This window comes from Polypterus senegalus, chromosome 1 (genome assembly GCF_016835505.1).
Source record: "Polypterus senegalus isolate Bchr_013 chromosome 1, ASM1683550v1, whole genome shotgun sequence".
NCBI classification, from domain to species: Eukaryota; Metazoa; Chordata; class Cladistia; order Polypteriformes; family Polypteridae; genus Polypterus; species Polypterus senegalus.
The window spans coordinates 184,600,437-184,617,456 of NC_053154.1; the positions used below are offsets into that span (position 1 = coordinate 184,600,437).

Below are 17,020 nucleotides of genomic sequence, written 5' to 3' on the forward strand. Positions count from 1 at the left end.
TTATTAGAACATTAGAACAATCTAAACGAGAACAGGCCATTCAGCCCAACAAAGCTCTCCAGTCCTATCCACTTGTTTCCTCCAAGAAAACATCAAGTCGAGTTTTGAAAGTCCCTAACGTCTTACTGTCTACCACACTATTTGGTAGCTTATTCCAAGTGTCTATCGTTCTTTGTGTAAATAAAAACTTCCTAATGTTTGTGCAAAATTTACCCTTAACAAGTTTCTAACTGTGTCCCCGTGTTCTTGATGAACTCATTTTAAAATACAAGTCTCGATCCACTGTACTAATTCCCTTCATAATTTTAAACACTTCAATCATGTCACCTCTTAATCTTCTTTTGCTTAAACTGTAAAGGCTCAGCTCTTTTAATCTTTCCTAATTATTCAAGTACTCATAACACAGTACTCAAGATGAGGCCTCACCAGTGCATTATAAAGGTTGAGCATAACCTCCTTGGACTTGTACTCCACAGATCGTGCTATATAACCTAACATTCTGTTAGCCTTCTTAATGGCTTCTGAACACTGTTGGGAAGTTGATAGCTTAGAGTCCACTATGACTCCTTAAACCTTCTCATAAGGTGTACTCTCGATTTTCCGACTGCCCATTGTGTATTCAAACCTAATATTTTTACTTCCTATGTGTAATACTTTACATTGACTGACATTAAATTTCATCTGCCACAAATCTGCCCAAGCCTGTATGCTATCCAAGTCCTTCTGTAATGTTATTCTCATCTATAGCTTATTTGGTGCATGAAACTCCGTCTTTAGCGGTACAGATTCGGGCTGACATTGTACGACTTTGGACAGGCACTTGAGGGGATAAAAAAAAACTTAGGTTTTCGGGAGATGTTATCAATGGGCACTTTGATGTTCTCATTCCCTACACTTACATGCCTGATGTACACATGAAGCGCACAAAAATTGAGGATAAAAGTCGGTCGCCTTAAAAGGCGAGTGCGTCTAGTAATATGATATTTCTAACATATAATATGTCTTATTTTCTCTTATTTTGTCTAATATATTGGGTAATACGAGTGTAATGGTGATATTGGTGATAGGGTGTTATTTCATGTCTAGAGGGCTCTAATAACGTTAAAAAACGTATTTAGAAGGTTGTAAACAGGTTTTCTATACTCTAACTGCGAAAATATTCGATTTATAAATAAAGAATCCTACTTCGCGAAAATTCATTTATCACAGTAGAGTCTGGAACGGATTAACCGTGATAAACGAGGGTTCACTGCATAGGATGGAGTGAGATTTAAGGCTTTATAAACTATATGCAGTATTTTAAAGTCAATTCTAAATGACACAGGTAACCAATGTAGTGACATCAGAGTTGGAGATATATGCTCGGATTTTCTTTTCCTAGTTAAGAGTCTAAGAGCTGCATTCTGTACTAGTTGCAATCGATTGATCTCTTTTTTGGGTAGTCCTGAGAGAAGTGCATTACAGTAATCTAGCCGACTGAAAACAAAAGCGTAAACTAATTTCTCAGCATCTTGCAATGTTATAAGAGATCTATCTTTTGCTATATTTCTTAAGTGAAAAATGCTGTCCTAGCAATCTGATTAATATGTGATTTAAAATTCAGGTCAGAGTCAATAGTTACCCCTAAATTATTTACCTCTGTCTTGACTTTTAATCCTAATGCATCAAGTTAGTTTCTAATAACCTCATTATATCCATTTTTGCTAATCACTAAAATTTCTGCTTTCTCCTTATTTAGTTTGAGATAATTACTACTCATCCATTCAGAAACACAAGTAAGAGATTGTGTCGGTGAATTAAGAGTGTCAGGGTCATCAGGCGCTATTGATAAATACAGCTGTGTGTCATCAGCATAGTTATGGTAGCTCACGTTATGTCCTGAGATAATCTGACCTAATGGAAGCATGTAAATTGAAACGAGCAACAGACCCAGGATAGAGCCTTGTGGAACACCATATAGAATATCATGTGTCTTTGAATTATAATTACCACAATTAACAAAGAATTTTCTACCTGCCAGGTAGGATTCAAGCCAATTTAAGACACTGCCAGAGAGGCCCACCCACTGACTAAGGCGATTTCTAAGAATATTGTGATCAATGGTATGAAATGCGGCACTCAGATCTAAGAGGATGAGAACAGATAAACGGCCTCTGTCTGCATTCACCCGCATTTGTTCTGAAACCCAACTGAAACTTATCAAGAAGGGCATGTTTATTGAGGTATTTAGCTGCATAATGACTACCTTCTGTAGGATTTTACTTAAGAAAGGCAGGTTAGAAGTATGTCTAAAATTTTCAAAAGCAGAGGAGTCAAGATTAGTTTTCTTCAGCAGGGGTTTAATTACAGCAGTCTTATGACAGTCTGGGTAGACCCCTGCATCTAATGATGAGTTTACTATGTCAAGAATGCTATCAATTAGCACGTTGGATACTTCTTTGAAAAAACTTATTTTGGTATTGTGTCAAGGACGCAGGTGGATGGTCTCAGTTGAGAAATTATTTTATATAAATCAGGTAAATCTATCCTGGTGAAAGAATTTAATTTGTTTATAATGGAGTACCAGGGCTTAAGAGGATCAGTATTTGGGGGATGTACTATATTATTTCTAATAGAAATTTTTTGATTAAAAAATACAGCAAAAGCCTTACAAGTTTCACTGGAAGTTTTTTGGAGGCATTCCATTGAGTTACCAGGGTTTAGCAGACGATCAATTGTAGAGAATTAGACTCTGGGATTACTAGCATTGTTATTTATAATTCTAGAGAAATAACACCTACTCTCAAGGCGGACTATGATGTTGTATTCTGTTATTTTAAACTTCAATATCTCATAGTGGATAATCAGTTTAGTTTTTCTCCATTTACTCTCAGCTCTCTAGCATGTTCTCTTTACATGAGACACTCTTTGCGTCTTCCATGGTATAACAGTGCTAGAAGATTTTTTAACTGTCTTTTCAGGTGTGACTATGTCAGCAGTAGCTCTTACTTTAGTATTAAAATTTTCCACCTTACTATTTACATTATCCTCAATATTGTACAAACAGACCGGTTGCTTAGAATGTTAGTAAATTTTGAAGGTACTGATGAATCAAAAAAGTTTATTTAAGAGTATGCTTCTTGTGAATTTTTTCTATCATTATTTCTATATTAAATAGTAAGCGAAAATGGTCTGATAAACCAATATCAACAATCTTCTTCACTTCAACTTTTAGTCCTTTAGTAATCACTAAATCTAACATATGACTTGCTTTCTGTGTAGGCTGACTAATGTGCTGGCTCAAATCAAAAGAGTCCAGGAGGGTCATGAATTCTTTTACTTTCAGGTCACAATGATTATCGATATGAAACTTAAAGTCACCAACTATTAGGAATGTGTCATAGTTCGTAAATACAATTGACACCAAGTCTGAGAAGTCCTCAAAGAAGGATGCATTGTATTTAGGAGGTCTATACACGAACAATACTAGACACTGAGAAACTCAATGAATAACAACGGCAAGATACTCAAAGGACTTGAATTTGCCAAAGCCGACTACTTTACACTTTAACTGGCTCAAGTAAATGTTTGGTAAACCGCCCCCTTTCTTACCTTGGTGATTCGCATGAGCAAAGCTGTAATTCGGAGGCGGAGATTTGATTAAAACAGCCGCACCATCCGAGCTAAGCCACGTCTCACTTTGTGCAATGAAATCGATTTTCTTATTACTAATGAGATCGTTCACGGAAAATTTCTTGTTTGGTAGATGCTCTAACATTTAATAAAGCCATATTTAATGTCTCAGAAGAGCAGAATTAAATTGTAAGAGCATTATGGGTATTCAAGAAAGAACTTATTAGAGCCGCTCTCTGCGTATTTTCTATTTAATATATAGTCTGTTTTTATAGTTTTAATACATTGTTCATCTAGAGGTGTAATTGTAATTAAATTATTCATATTTATGCCGCACTATCTAGATTTTTTACATGAATTAAGGTTAGTTATTATAGTATTAAGGCAGTGCACTTTCGAGGAAGATTTTGTTACTGAATTATCATGTCCTAGAAAACCATTACAGAAAGGTTTAGGAGTAATAGTTTAGAGTCAAGAGAGACTAAATACCTTAGAGATGTTTTCAGAGAGGACATGGGCGCTGAAACTATTAGGGTGCAGACCATCCTGCTTGAAGAATCGCAGCCTCTCCCAGAAAAGATCCCAGTTGTCTATGAACCTGATGTTTTGTCCCTCGCAGAAGCTTTTCAGCCAGATATTGTCAATATTGCCTTTAAAAATACTCAAACACTGGGCTTTGTTATTTTCTACCAGCCATGTTGATCTCTGATTCCATCTCAGGCACAAACAATTTATAGACAGAATTTTGCACCTGCAGGCCTGGAAAGATATAAAAAAATAAGAAAAGAAGATTCTACTGTGTTTTGACAGGTGTGACAATGAAAATCATGGGGGTTAAGGAAGAATAAGGCTCTTGGCTTGAATCAGTGTGCAGACCCCACCCAGCTGTATTGAGGGAAATAAAGAAAAACAAGCATGTAGTGTGAAGGTTAGGGGCAGTGAGACTTGAATAGCCCATCATAAGAACAGTAAAAACTTAATGAGCACAGCATGAGCAGGTAATAAGAGTATGAACAGGTACAGAATTACACAGACAGCATCTGAGATTAAGAACAATTTATGCATTATCTAAACATGTTTATCCAGAGCAGGTTCACAGGATCCTGGAGCCTACCCCAGCAGGTTTGAATGCAAAGCAGGAAAAATCCCTGGTATGCAATATGTATGATATGGCTGATGTTAAGAGCAAAAAGAATATGATATTTCAGCTATCTAATTTGAGAGAGAGAGAAACATTGAAAAAATGGGACAGATATTTTAAAGCATAATTCTGCTACTGGATTATTTTACCAATAGCAGGTATTTTGAGCTGTGAATATGAACTAAAAAAGATAAATTAATAAATACAGAATAAATACAAAAACAAATGAGTATGTTTAGCTTTTCACTACTTCCCCCTCCTACCTGTAGTTCAGTAGAGACATTGCCAGCTGAGGAATTTTACAAGGTTTGTTAAACGACGTTTTTAAAGCAAAAATGATTGGTCAGCAACAATATGCTGATCTTGTATGATGACCTTGTCAGTCTCTCAATCAGTGCTGTTTTATTTTCAAAAATTGGGAGTGGTTCCTCCTAGACTGTCTTGTGTACTCAGATATGGGGATGGATATTTGAGGAGTAAACCGCAAGACAATGATTATATTATGTACATTAAAGAACCATCATCAACAAATCAAATTAATAATATATTGAACAATTATTATAAAAGTAAAGTTGAATAAACCAGACTCGGCAGCTGCATGAATAAAAAAAAAGTCGAGTATGTTTTCAGGTAAAATACAACTTCCGGTTAATGGATTTGGCCCAAAAGTTAATACTGATCTACAGTTTGGTGTAACAACCACATGCCAAATTTCATCCATCTATCTAGTTGCATTTTTGAGATATCGTGTGTATACACACACACACACACACACATAGACATAATTCAAAAAACAGTATTTTCGGACTCTTGGAATTCTAAAACTGAAACGTTACTCACTTGTGATTTTTCTGTCCATACGGTAAAGTTTTTGATGAGCAGCACATTCTGATTTCAGGCATTTGAATTGCATCTTGATATACAAGTGCAAAGAAAGGCAGCACATAAATTTTCTTTCTATTCCACATGCTTTACACACGTATTCAGCTCACTCTGTCACCGCAAATGCTGTGTGAAAAGCCGTCCTCTGTCACCAGCCGCCGTTCACTGGATGAATACGTGCTGGCGGCTTGTGGTAATGGCTTTCAGTTTTAGAGTTAAATGTTATAAAGGTTAAAAACTAACAGCAAAAAATGAATTCAAAAACTAAAATTATGTTTAGCAAATTACCGTATTATTTTATTTCAGTTAGTTTTTACAGCTACTTTAACAGTTTCGTTTAGTTTTAGTTTTTCATTTCAGTTTTGTTAATTATTTTATTTCAATTTACGAAAATGTTTTTTTAATGATAGTTTCAGTTTTGATTTTAGTTTCCGTTAACTTTAATAACTTTGGTTCCCACTGCCCTGTTCTTGTGACTCTCAAAGACTGTCGGTGCTCTTCTCATAATATTTTGAGCACAAGCACCGGGAAAACAAGAGACAAAAGATTTCTGATTAGGGCATGAAATAGTTAGGTCTCGTACAATAGAATCTCCAATTACAAATACATCACCTGGGGTTGAAGGTAAACTGGGGGAGCAGAGAGGGTTGAAACGGTTCTGGGTGGAGATGCTTACCTATGCCAATGGAGGCAATCTAGCCTTAACACCCCACCTGCATAGCTGAAACAGGCCAAGTTCTTCGTCGTTGATGTCATCACTCTGACGACGAGGCGTGGGGGTAAAACTTACTTGGCTTTGACATTGACCGGCATGGCGTGAAGTCGATGTTACAGAGCCATGATTTGCTGAGATGATTTCAGATGTAGGGGAGGATTTTTCCAGTAGACGAGCCTTCAGATTCCTCAGGTGCCTTCATCTGGACAGGAGTTTCTGGATTTAGGATATCGAGAGCCTGGAGTTCTTCGACAATGCAGTCCATCTCACCATCGGTCATTGTCTGCTTCTGTTTTGTACCTTAGGAAAGAAAATTAGAAGGTTCTAATAATACTGTCAACAAACATTTAAAAAATGCATTATTTAAAACATTGACTGTTTCTTAAAGCAGGCACAGTTTATTCACACGTCTGTCCAATGTGCTGGTTTTGGTCTGCACACAAGCTCTTCTCACTGCACCTTTGGTATCTGGCATTGTCTTGATGACTCAACCCATTACCCAGGAACTGCGGGGTACAGGATCATCTACAATCAAGACAATGTCCCCTGGTTTCAAATTCTTCTTGGTGCAAGCCATTTTTGATGTTCTTGAAGTATTCACAAATACACTTTAGACCGTCTTTTCCAAAACAACTCAGCCATGTATTGAACTTGCCTACAGTGTCTTTCAATGTACTGGTCATTTTTAGAAATTAATCGGTTGGATAATGGATGGATGAATGAATCCAGGAGGCATGTTGGGTTGTGTCTTCAGTAGTAGCAAGTGATTGGGTGTGAGTGCCTTCAAATTATTTGAGTCATTTGAAGTCTTTGTGAGGGGTATTTTTTTGATGATTGATTCAACTTCATACACCATTGTTTGTAGACTTTCATCGTCAAGTGTTAATGGTTAAGTATTGAGTTTAGAATCTTTCTTATCCTTCTGATTTGTCTCTCCCACACTCCACCTTGATGAGAAGCTGATGGTGGATTGAAAATCCCCACATCTTGTTAGTTGAGACTGTTATTTGTTGAACTGTGCTCCCCCTTCATCTTGTCATTTATTAACACACCAGTCAGTCACGTCCCACACTCACAGTGGTACTATAAAAGTCTATGAGACTCCCATAATGCACGTAGGTCCCATAATAAACATTTGAATACAATACACCCCATGTCTCTCACGTAGGCACCCCTTTATCTCTTGTTTCAGTCACATCTAAAACGTATCCTTAGGGTATATAAACCCCTGGGTCTGGTTAGTTGTGGTACGCAGCAATTTGAACCTCTGTCAACGCGCTTCTCTTTGTCTTGATCCATCCGTGGAAATCACTCGCCTTGTAAGTGTCTTTTAAAGCTTTATTGTTTAATGTACACTGTCTGCTATGTATTGCTTTGTAAATCATTCTTTATTGTTTTTGATTGTACACATGTAAATGCCTGTATGTTTCTTTTGTATATATTTCAGTTTACAATGAAGTACGTCCAGTAAAAGCCTTCAAGATAGCTCGCTCACCCCTTGTCATTTTTTATGTGGATGTGCCGAGTTGTTTAAGCTCTCTGCGGCCACATTGCACGGACAGTGCGGAGTGAGGCAGAAAACCACTTGATTTCTTTCATCATAGCGTTGCTGATTTTTTTTCTTGGTCAAAATTTTTAACTGCTTCTCATAACTCTTTTTCTGCTCCAACAAAGTTTGTTCCATTATCTAAGCACACAATTTTTACTTGTCCTCTTCTGCACATTAATCTCACATCACAACTCTCAATATTCTATCTTATATGATCGGATCGATTTTAAAGATTTGACTGTTCTATTTTACACAAGACCTTTTCTTTAAAGCCTTTGGTTCTTCTGGAAATTCTTGCTGTTGACTGCTCTTTTTCGGCTTTAGCCAAGTATTCTTGAAAAATAGGACTTGGTTTTAAAGTCAGTTCATACCGTTTCATGTGCTCTGTGATGATTGATTTTTCTTCTTCTGGAATACTTTTAGATTAACCCAATTCTACTTTTTCTTTCATTTTTTTTAAGTGTAGTAGTATTTCTTTAACACTATAATTCCTGAAGCCTACAAAAAAACTTGTAATCCTGGCCCACCTTAAATCCCTTCACACTTCTACCATCAGTGTCTTTTGTTTCGTAAATGCGTGGATCAGCACAAACAGCAAGCAGCCTGCTGTCCCATCCCCCACCTTAACGGAGCTCAGCTTACTGGCAAAAAGGTCTCCCAGCTCAAGCTAAGGCTCCTTAACTCTGTGTTGGGGTGCCTGGAGTTGTATAGGGTAAATAATACAGTATATCATTATTTGGAATACATGCATTTCATACATGTTCCACGTCTACAAAGATCTGGGTAAGTGTAGGATGAAAGGAAATGCAAAAAATGCTGAACACATACCTAAAGTACCAACTTTTTCCATGTTATACTAATAGTAATAAGAAGTGTATAATGTTTGAAGACTTTAGTCCAAATAAATAAACATGTGCACTTTTATTTAAGAATATAACTAAAGAAAAAAAAAGCATTGGCTGTCAATGAGTTAAAAACACAAGCTCAAAAAGAAGAAGCCTTTGATTTCAGTACACCATCAGTACGCCGCTGTCAGATACAAACACTAGCGTGCCGAATTGCTCGCATACTGAAATGACTTTAGCTGCAGGTGGAAATCCTATTTGACTTATGGTGCGAAGCAGAGTTACATTGCATTACTGCATTCTATTAGCCAGCAAAAGCACTGTGAAGAAGCTGTCTGTTGTTACAGTCCTGCCTCTGTCCAGTTCAATAGTGATTACGGGACATTGTATCTTTGTTTGCCTCTGCAACAAACAGTTCTGAGCAAGCATCAGCCACAGCGCTGCTCTTGTGAAAAGAATGGAGATAAATGGCATCAACTCAAAGAGAGAATAAAACTGAATAATAAAAAAGGCTAACCTGGGGCCTCATGTATAAACGGTGCATACGCACAAAAATGTTGCGTAAGAACGTTTTTTAAGTTCAAATTGCGATGTATAAAACCTAAACTTGGTATAAAGCCACACACATTTCTACGGTAGCTCATACTCTGTCATATTTTTTTTTCTCTATTTCTCTATTTCACTGATCACTTCTACCACTTTCTTTTATGTGGAATTGCTCCCTGGACACTTTTTACTATTTTACTACTTGACATGGATTTTACATTCCGAGACTCGCCTATTCAAGTAGTCAGCTTAAAGCACTGAGAAGAAATGCTCATGCCGGTGTGGTTCCTTATTTACCTGACGAGGTAAGAAGACGATATCGGGGCAGCCGAGCCGGCGCAAAGATAAAAGATAAGATAAAAGCGAGACAACTTGAGAGAAAATGGCGTTATAAACCGTCGGTGCCTTCTGTGATCCTGGGAAATGTGAACTCACTACCAAATAAGATCGACGAACTGGCTGTGCTGGTGAAAAATGTCAGAACCTACAGAGAATGCAGCTTGCTGTGTTTTAGTGAAACGTGGCTAACAACTACCATCCCAGATGCTAACGTGGAGCTACCCGGTTTAGCACAGTTAGAGCAGACAGAGACGCAAGTACCTGTGGGAAGAAAAAAGGAGGAGGACTCGCTCTCTATGTCAATACAAAGTGGTGCAACTCAGGACATGTAAACGTTAAAATCTCCACTTGCTGCAGGGACATCGAACTGTTGGCCGTAAGTCTGCGTCCCTATTACTTGCCCAGAGAGTTTGGACACGTGATTGTTGTTATTGTTTACATCCCCCCTCAAGCGAACGCGAGATAGCGAGTGACATCATCCATTCCGCAGTTGCTAAGTTACAAACGCAGCACCCTGAGGCACTTGTGCTAATCGCTGGAGACTTTAACCATGTAACGCTGGACAAAACATTACCTGCCTTCTCCCAGTATGTGGATTGTAACACCCGGGGAAACAGGACTATCGACCTACTGTATGCAAACGTTAAAGATGCATACAGCGCCACCCCGCTGCCTGCACTTGGGAAAGCAGATCATAACCTGGTTCTGCTTCAGCCTCACTACAAACCAAGAGTGAGGGAACTACCTACAACCACACGCTCATTCAGGAAGTGGTCCCCTTAGGCAGTGCAGGCTCTGAGAGACTGCTTTGGAACTACAGACTGGGATATATTGCAGGGTTACATAGTGAGAACATTGAAGAGGCTGTTGAATGCACAACTGATTACATCAACTTCTGTATGGACATTGTAGTTCCAGTAAGAACAGTACACTGCTATGCTAACAACAAGCCATGGATTACAAGTGACATCAAGGGCCTTTTGAACCAGAAGAAAAGGGCTTTTAAAGGTGGTGATCAGCATGAGCTCAAGCGCGTGCAGAAGGAACTCCGAGTCCAGCTCAGGGTGGCGAAAGAGCAGTACAGGAGAAAGCTGGAGCAGAAGTTGCAGAACAACAGCATGAAGGAAGTGTGGGATGGGATGAAGATTATCACTGGCTGCAGCTCGAGCGGGTGCCGCATCGAGACAGACGTGGAGAGAGCAAACCAAATGAACAACTTCTTTAATAGGTTTGATCACCTAACCCACTCTCACCTCGAGTACTGCATCCTCCAACCATCCTTCTGCTGATACCAGCATAGGTGAGACATCCCCACCCACAATTACAGCAGCCCATGTGAGCAGAGAGCTGAGAAGACTTCGTGCCAGCAAAGCAGCGGGTCCAGATGGTGTATCGCCATGACTGCTGAAGGCCTGTGCATTGGAACTGGGGAGTCCTCTACAGCGCATCTTCAACCTGAGCCTGGAACAGGGAGAGTCCCAAGGCTTTGGAAAACATCTTGTATCACCCTGTCCCAAAGGTATCACGTCCTAGTGAGCTGAATGACTTCGGCCTGTTGCTCTGACGTCACATCTGATGAAGACCATGGAGCGGCTCTGCTTCACCACCTGAGGCCACAGGTCCACCACAACCTCGACCCTCTGCAGTTGCATACCAGGAGAAGGTGGGAGCGAGGATGCCATCATCTATATGCTACACCATCCCTCTCCCACCTGGACAGAGGCAGTGGTGCTGTAAGAATTATGTTTTGGACTTCTCTAGCGCCTTCAACACCATCCAACCTCTGCTCCTTAGAGACAAGCTGACTGAGATGGGAGTAGACTCACACCTGGTGGCATGGATTGTGGACTATCTTACAGACAGACCTCAATATGTGTGTCTTGGGAACTGCAGGTCTGACATTGTGTTCAGCAATACAGGGCGCCGAGGGGACTGTACTTTCTCGGTCCTGTTCAATCTATATACATCAGACTTCCAATATGACTGGAGTCCTGCCACGTGCAAAAGTTCGCTGATGACACTGCTATTGTGGGCTGCATCAGGAGTGGGCAGGAGGAGGAGTACAGGAAGCTAATCAAAGACTTTGTTAAATGGTGCACTCAAACCACTTACACCTTAACACCAGCAAGACCAAGGAGCTGGTGGTGGATTTTAGGAGGCCCAGGCCCCTCATGGACCCTGTGATCATCAGAGGTGACTGTGTGCAGAGGGTGCAGACCTATAAATATCTGGGAGTGCAGCTGGATGACAAATTGGACTGGACTGCCAATACTGATGCTCTATGTAAGAAAGGTCAGAGCAGACTATACTTTCTGAGAAGGTTGGCATCCTTCAACATCTGCAATAAGATGCTGCAGATGTTCTACCAGACAGTTGTGGCGAGTACCCTCTTCTACGCGGTGGTGTGCTGGGAAGGCAGCATAAAGATGAAAGACGCCTCACGCCTGGACAAACTTGTTAAGAAGGCAGGCTCTATTGTAGGAGTAAAGTTGGACAGTTTAACATCTGTGGCAGAGTGACGGGCACTAAGCAAACTCCTGTCAATCATGAAGAATCCACTGCATCCACTGAACAGTGTCATTTCCAGGCAGAGGAGTAGCTTCAGTGACAGACTTTTGTCACTGTCCTGCTCCACTGACAGACTGAGGAGATCGTTCCTCCCCACACTATGTAACTCTTCAATTCCACCCGGGAGTAAATGCTAACATTACTCAAAGTTATTGTCTGCTTTTTTATTTATTTATTTTTTTTTCATTTTTATTACTATTTAATTTAATATTGTTTTTTGTATCAGTATACTGCTGCTGGATTATGTGAATTTCCCCTTGGGATTAATAAAGTATCTATCTATCTTCAAGTTCTGCGCTCGGTTTTGCAGACTGGTGGCACCCAGCGTCAAAGCAGTGCTTCTGTTCCTGTGTGGTTACCCTTTCTTTTTTAGATCCACATCCCTGATGCTGCTTTGCAAATAGAAATTAACTGCATATTGTTTATTAGTGTAATGCATTTGATTGTAATTAACCTGTAACAATATAATGGTCCACAGAATGGTCAAACTATTCCAAATACCATAACTGCTTTAGCGTTGTTACTCTCACTGCACCTTCTTCTTCTTCTTTCAGCTGCTCCTGTTACGGGTTGCCGTATCGGATCATCTTTTTCCATATTACTCTCACTGCACCATCTGAAATTTAATGGTGATGGGCCTTTTACTCCCATTACTTTTGTTGAAGCCATTGCGTGATCAAAATGCTCATCTTCATTTTTAAGATTTGGCTTCAGGACTTTGTTTTTTGTAAGGACTTCCTCTACCATGGTCACAGAAATCACACCAATAAAAGCCATTAAATTGTTTGGTGTTTCTTAGAAGTGGGCGAGCAACTAAATAAAAACTGCGTACAAGAGCACACACCTTGCTCTACATTTGCTGAGTCTTTCCATTTAATGCCATCTTTTTCAAGAACTAACAGCTCATTTACAAATAGCTTCAAAAATGTCAACGTTTGTCTTCTTTTCTCCAAACCAAGGAAACGGAAGACAGATGCTTGCCGTTGCGTTCATTAGGTTCAAGTTCTATAACCAAGCATTAGATGGGCCAGATTTGATACTTATAACTCCTGAAGATTGGAATTCCATCACAGTTCCGACCTGAAGATATGTCATCTTCACTCAGTTCTCCAGATTCTTTTACTTTATGGTACTCTTCTCCACACTGTATACCAAAAATGGCATCTACAGACAGACAATCTTTTTTAAAACTTGTTAGTTTTTGTTCAAGCAATGTTTTGACCCGTGATGCCAAACTAAGCATTTTGAACCGTGATACCAAACTAAGCACAAGAAAGAAAAAGCCAATTTTAAGAGAGCTCTCTGAATCAGTTAATGTATAACAAGCTCTACAATGTAGCTCACTTGTATTTCTCCCTAAGTTGTTTCCACATGCTGGACAGTCAAAATGTGGTTAATAATTTCCATACTGACCATAATGTTATGAAAAAGATATGTAGTTACTGGTACCACGCCTGTAAAATGCTCATTAAAAATCTTTAGTAAATTCTTTAGTGACAGCTGCCTTAGTACTTAAGACATTAGCAAGAGTAAAATTTGTCACTTTTTCCCTTTGTCAAAGGCACTCCAGGATACACAGGATCATCTTCATCCAAAGGGTCCACCTGTGATGACATTTCCAAATGCTGGCTTTAGGTACCTTTCATGAAATTATATTTGGTGTGTCCTGCTGCTGCTGCTGCTCTTTTGCTGTCTGGCTGCTTGCTACATCTGTGACAGGTCCTTCATCTGGAGTATTCTGGTTTGGGGGTCAGCTAGATAATACCATCATATATAGTTATTTTATAATAATGATGACAAACACAGTTCTGGATGAAAATTTTACTAAGCAAATTGTAGGTTTTTTTGCAGACTCAGAATTGTATTTAAGCATTGAAGCAGCACACAGTGACAACTGGTATAAGGCTAATGTTAATGTTGTCAACTTCTATATTAAAACATCCATTATACATACTGTTGTGAATAGAAACATAATGTAGTCTAACTCGTTTAAGACCTGTCTCCTATTTGTCTTAGAGTATGCACAATTATGTTATTTCTTGTAATGTCCTCTACCGCTGAACGTATTCTACAATGAAGAAAACATTCACTTGTGGTCAAATTAAAAGATGAATTGTATTATTATTATTATTTTAGTTTTACACCAAATAGTAATATATAGGCTAAAAAACTTCTTTCATAAATACAGTTATTAGAAAAAATATGAGAAAAATAAAAAAAACTTTCTACTAACATTAACTTCTGCTATCCGTCTATGTTTGGTAACATTTGATGTTTTGCTCCTCATCCTGTAGATAGCCTTTATATTTTCTTTTAAGCGCCATTTCTGCTACATGGGGCAATACAGTGCATCCGGAAAGTATTCACAGCGCCTCGCTTTTACCACATTTTGTTATGTTACAGCCTTATTCCAAAATGGATTAAAATTCATTTTTTCCTCAGAATTCTACACACAACACCCCATAATGACAACGTGAAAAAAGTTTACTTGAGGTTTTTGTAAATGTATTAAAAGAAAAAAACTGAGAAATCACATGTACATAAGTATTCACAGCCTTTGCTCAATACTTTGTTGATGCAGCTTTGGCAGCAATTACAGCCTCAAGTCTTTTTGAATATGATGCCACAAGCTTGGCACTCCTAACCTTGGCCAGTTTCGCCCATTCCTCTGTGCAGCACCTCTTAAGTTCCATCAGGTTGGATGGGAAGCGTCAGTGCACAGTCATTTTAAGATCTCTCCAGAGATGTTCAATCGAATTCAAGTCTGGGCTCTGGCTGGGCCACTCAAGGACATTCACAGAGTTGTCCTGAAGCCACTCCTTTGATATCTTGGCTGTGTGCTTAGGGTTGTTGTCCTGCTGAAAGATGAACCGTCTCCCCAGTCTGAGGTCAAGAGCGCTCTGGAGCAGGTTTTCATCCAGGATGTCTCTGTACATTGCTGCAGTCATCTTTCCCTTTATCTTGACTAGTCTCCCAGTTCCTGCCACTGAAAAACATCCCCACAGCATGATGCTGCCACCACCATGCTTCACTGTAGGGATGGTATTGGCCTGGTGATGAGCGGAGCCTGGTTTCCTCCAAGCGTGACGCCTGGCATTCACACCAAAGAGTTCAATCTTTGTCTCATCAGACCAGAGAATTTTGTTTCTCATGGTCTGAGAGTCCTTCAGGTGCCTTTTGACAAACTCCAGGTGGGCTGCCATGTGCCTTTTACTAAGGAGTGGCTTCCGTCTGGCCACTCTACCATACAGGCCTGATTGGCGGATTGCTGCACAGATGGTTGTCCTTCTGGAAGGTTCTCCTCCCTCCGCAGAGGACCTCTGGAACTCTGACAGAGTGACCATCGGGTTCTTGGTCACCTCCCTGAATAAGGCCCTTCTCCCCCGATCGCTCAGTTTAGATGGACGGCCAGCTCTAGGAAGAGTCCTGGGGGTTTCGAACTTCTTCCACTTACGGATGATGGAAGCCACTGTGCTCATTGGAACCTTCAAAGCAGCAGAACTTTTTATGCAACCTTCCCCAGATGTGTTCCTCGAGACAATCCTGTCTCGGAGGTCTGCAGACAATTCCTTTGACTTCATGCATTGGTTTGTGCTCTGACATGAACTGTCAACTGTGGGACCTTATATAGACAGGAGTGTGCCTTTCCAAATCATGTCCAATCAACTGAATTTACCACAGGTGGACTCCAATTAAGCTGTAGAAATATCTCAAGGATGATCAGGGGAAACAGGATGCACCTGAGCTAAATTTTGAGCTTCATGGCAAAGGCTGTGAATACTTATGTTCATGTGCTTTCTCAATTTTTTTATTTTTAATAAATTTGCAAAAATCTCAAGTAAACTTTTTTCACGTCATTATGGGGTGTTGTGTGTAGAATTCTGAGGAGAAAAATGAATTTAATCCATTTTGGAATAAGGCTGTAACATAACAAAATGTTTCTTTCCGGATGCACTGTATATGTAAAACGTTGAAAGTAGCTAGTCCTCTTAAATGTGGTGTTACTTAGGAATCCATTTTGGGTCCTATCTGATTCTCTATATACCTTCATCCTATTGGAGCTATTTTTAGGAAATTTAACATTTCTTTTCACTGCTATGCTGATGATATTCAGGTTTATATTCCTGTCTGCAACTCTGCAATAAATCAACTCCACAACTGTCTTTCTGAACTAAGATCCTGGATGGCTAATAATTTTCTTGATCTGAATCAAAATAAAATGGAGGTGCTGATAAGTGGGTCCATCAGCTAAAGCCCAAGTTGGTCTTGGACTTCTCGGCTCTTTCTCTGTCTTTTGCAAACCTCAAGTCCACAATCTAGGGGTTATCTTTGATAGTAACCTCTCTTTTGAGAAACAAGTAAATTCTGTAGTCAAGAGTTGCTTTTTCCAGCTTTATCTATTAGGTAAGATCAGCCTTTTTTATCTTCTAGGGATCTTGAGAAAGCTACTCATGCTTTTATTTTTTCTCACCTCGATTACTGCAACTCGCTGTATTCTGGGATTAACAAAATGGATAGTAGGTCATTATTTGATTTATAACAAACACTTTTAAAATGCAGCCAATTAGAGTAGAGTATTGTGCGCATGTGAGCATAGATGTCAACTGTAAACAATATGTTTTACCTATCTACGTTGTTTTAATTACTGTTACTGTCAGGCTATAAAAAAATGCTGTGGAAGATGTGTGTGTTCTGAGATTTTACAAATGCATGTTTTTTGCCATCTACCTAAGCACTGCTGCTCATTGGATCATCGCTGAGGGAGATGAAATGCATATAGCACGTGGACTATTTCCTGCAAGTTTCGAAAATACAAATGTTTC

The 17,020-nt window shown here is 39.4% G+C and overlaps 1 long non-coding RNA gene across 2 annotated transcripts in view; it reads right to left on the reverse strand.

Moving 5' to 3' along the window:
* Positions 1-17,020, reverse strand: part of LOC120536028 — a 30,431-nt gene that overhangs the window by 1,170 nt on the left and 12,241 nt on the right. For both annotated transcript variants that reach the window (XR_005635000.1, XR_005634999.1), the window contains exons 2-3: positions 6,312-6,650; positions 4,102-4,371 (exon numbers count right to left, since the gene is read on the reverse strand). This is a non-coding gene — a long non-coding RNA (uncharacterized LOC120536028). The remainder of the gene's footprint in view (positions 1-4,101; positions 4,372-6,311; positions 6,651-17,020) is intronic.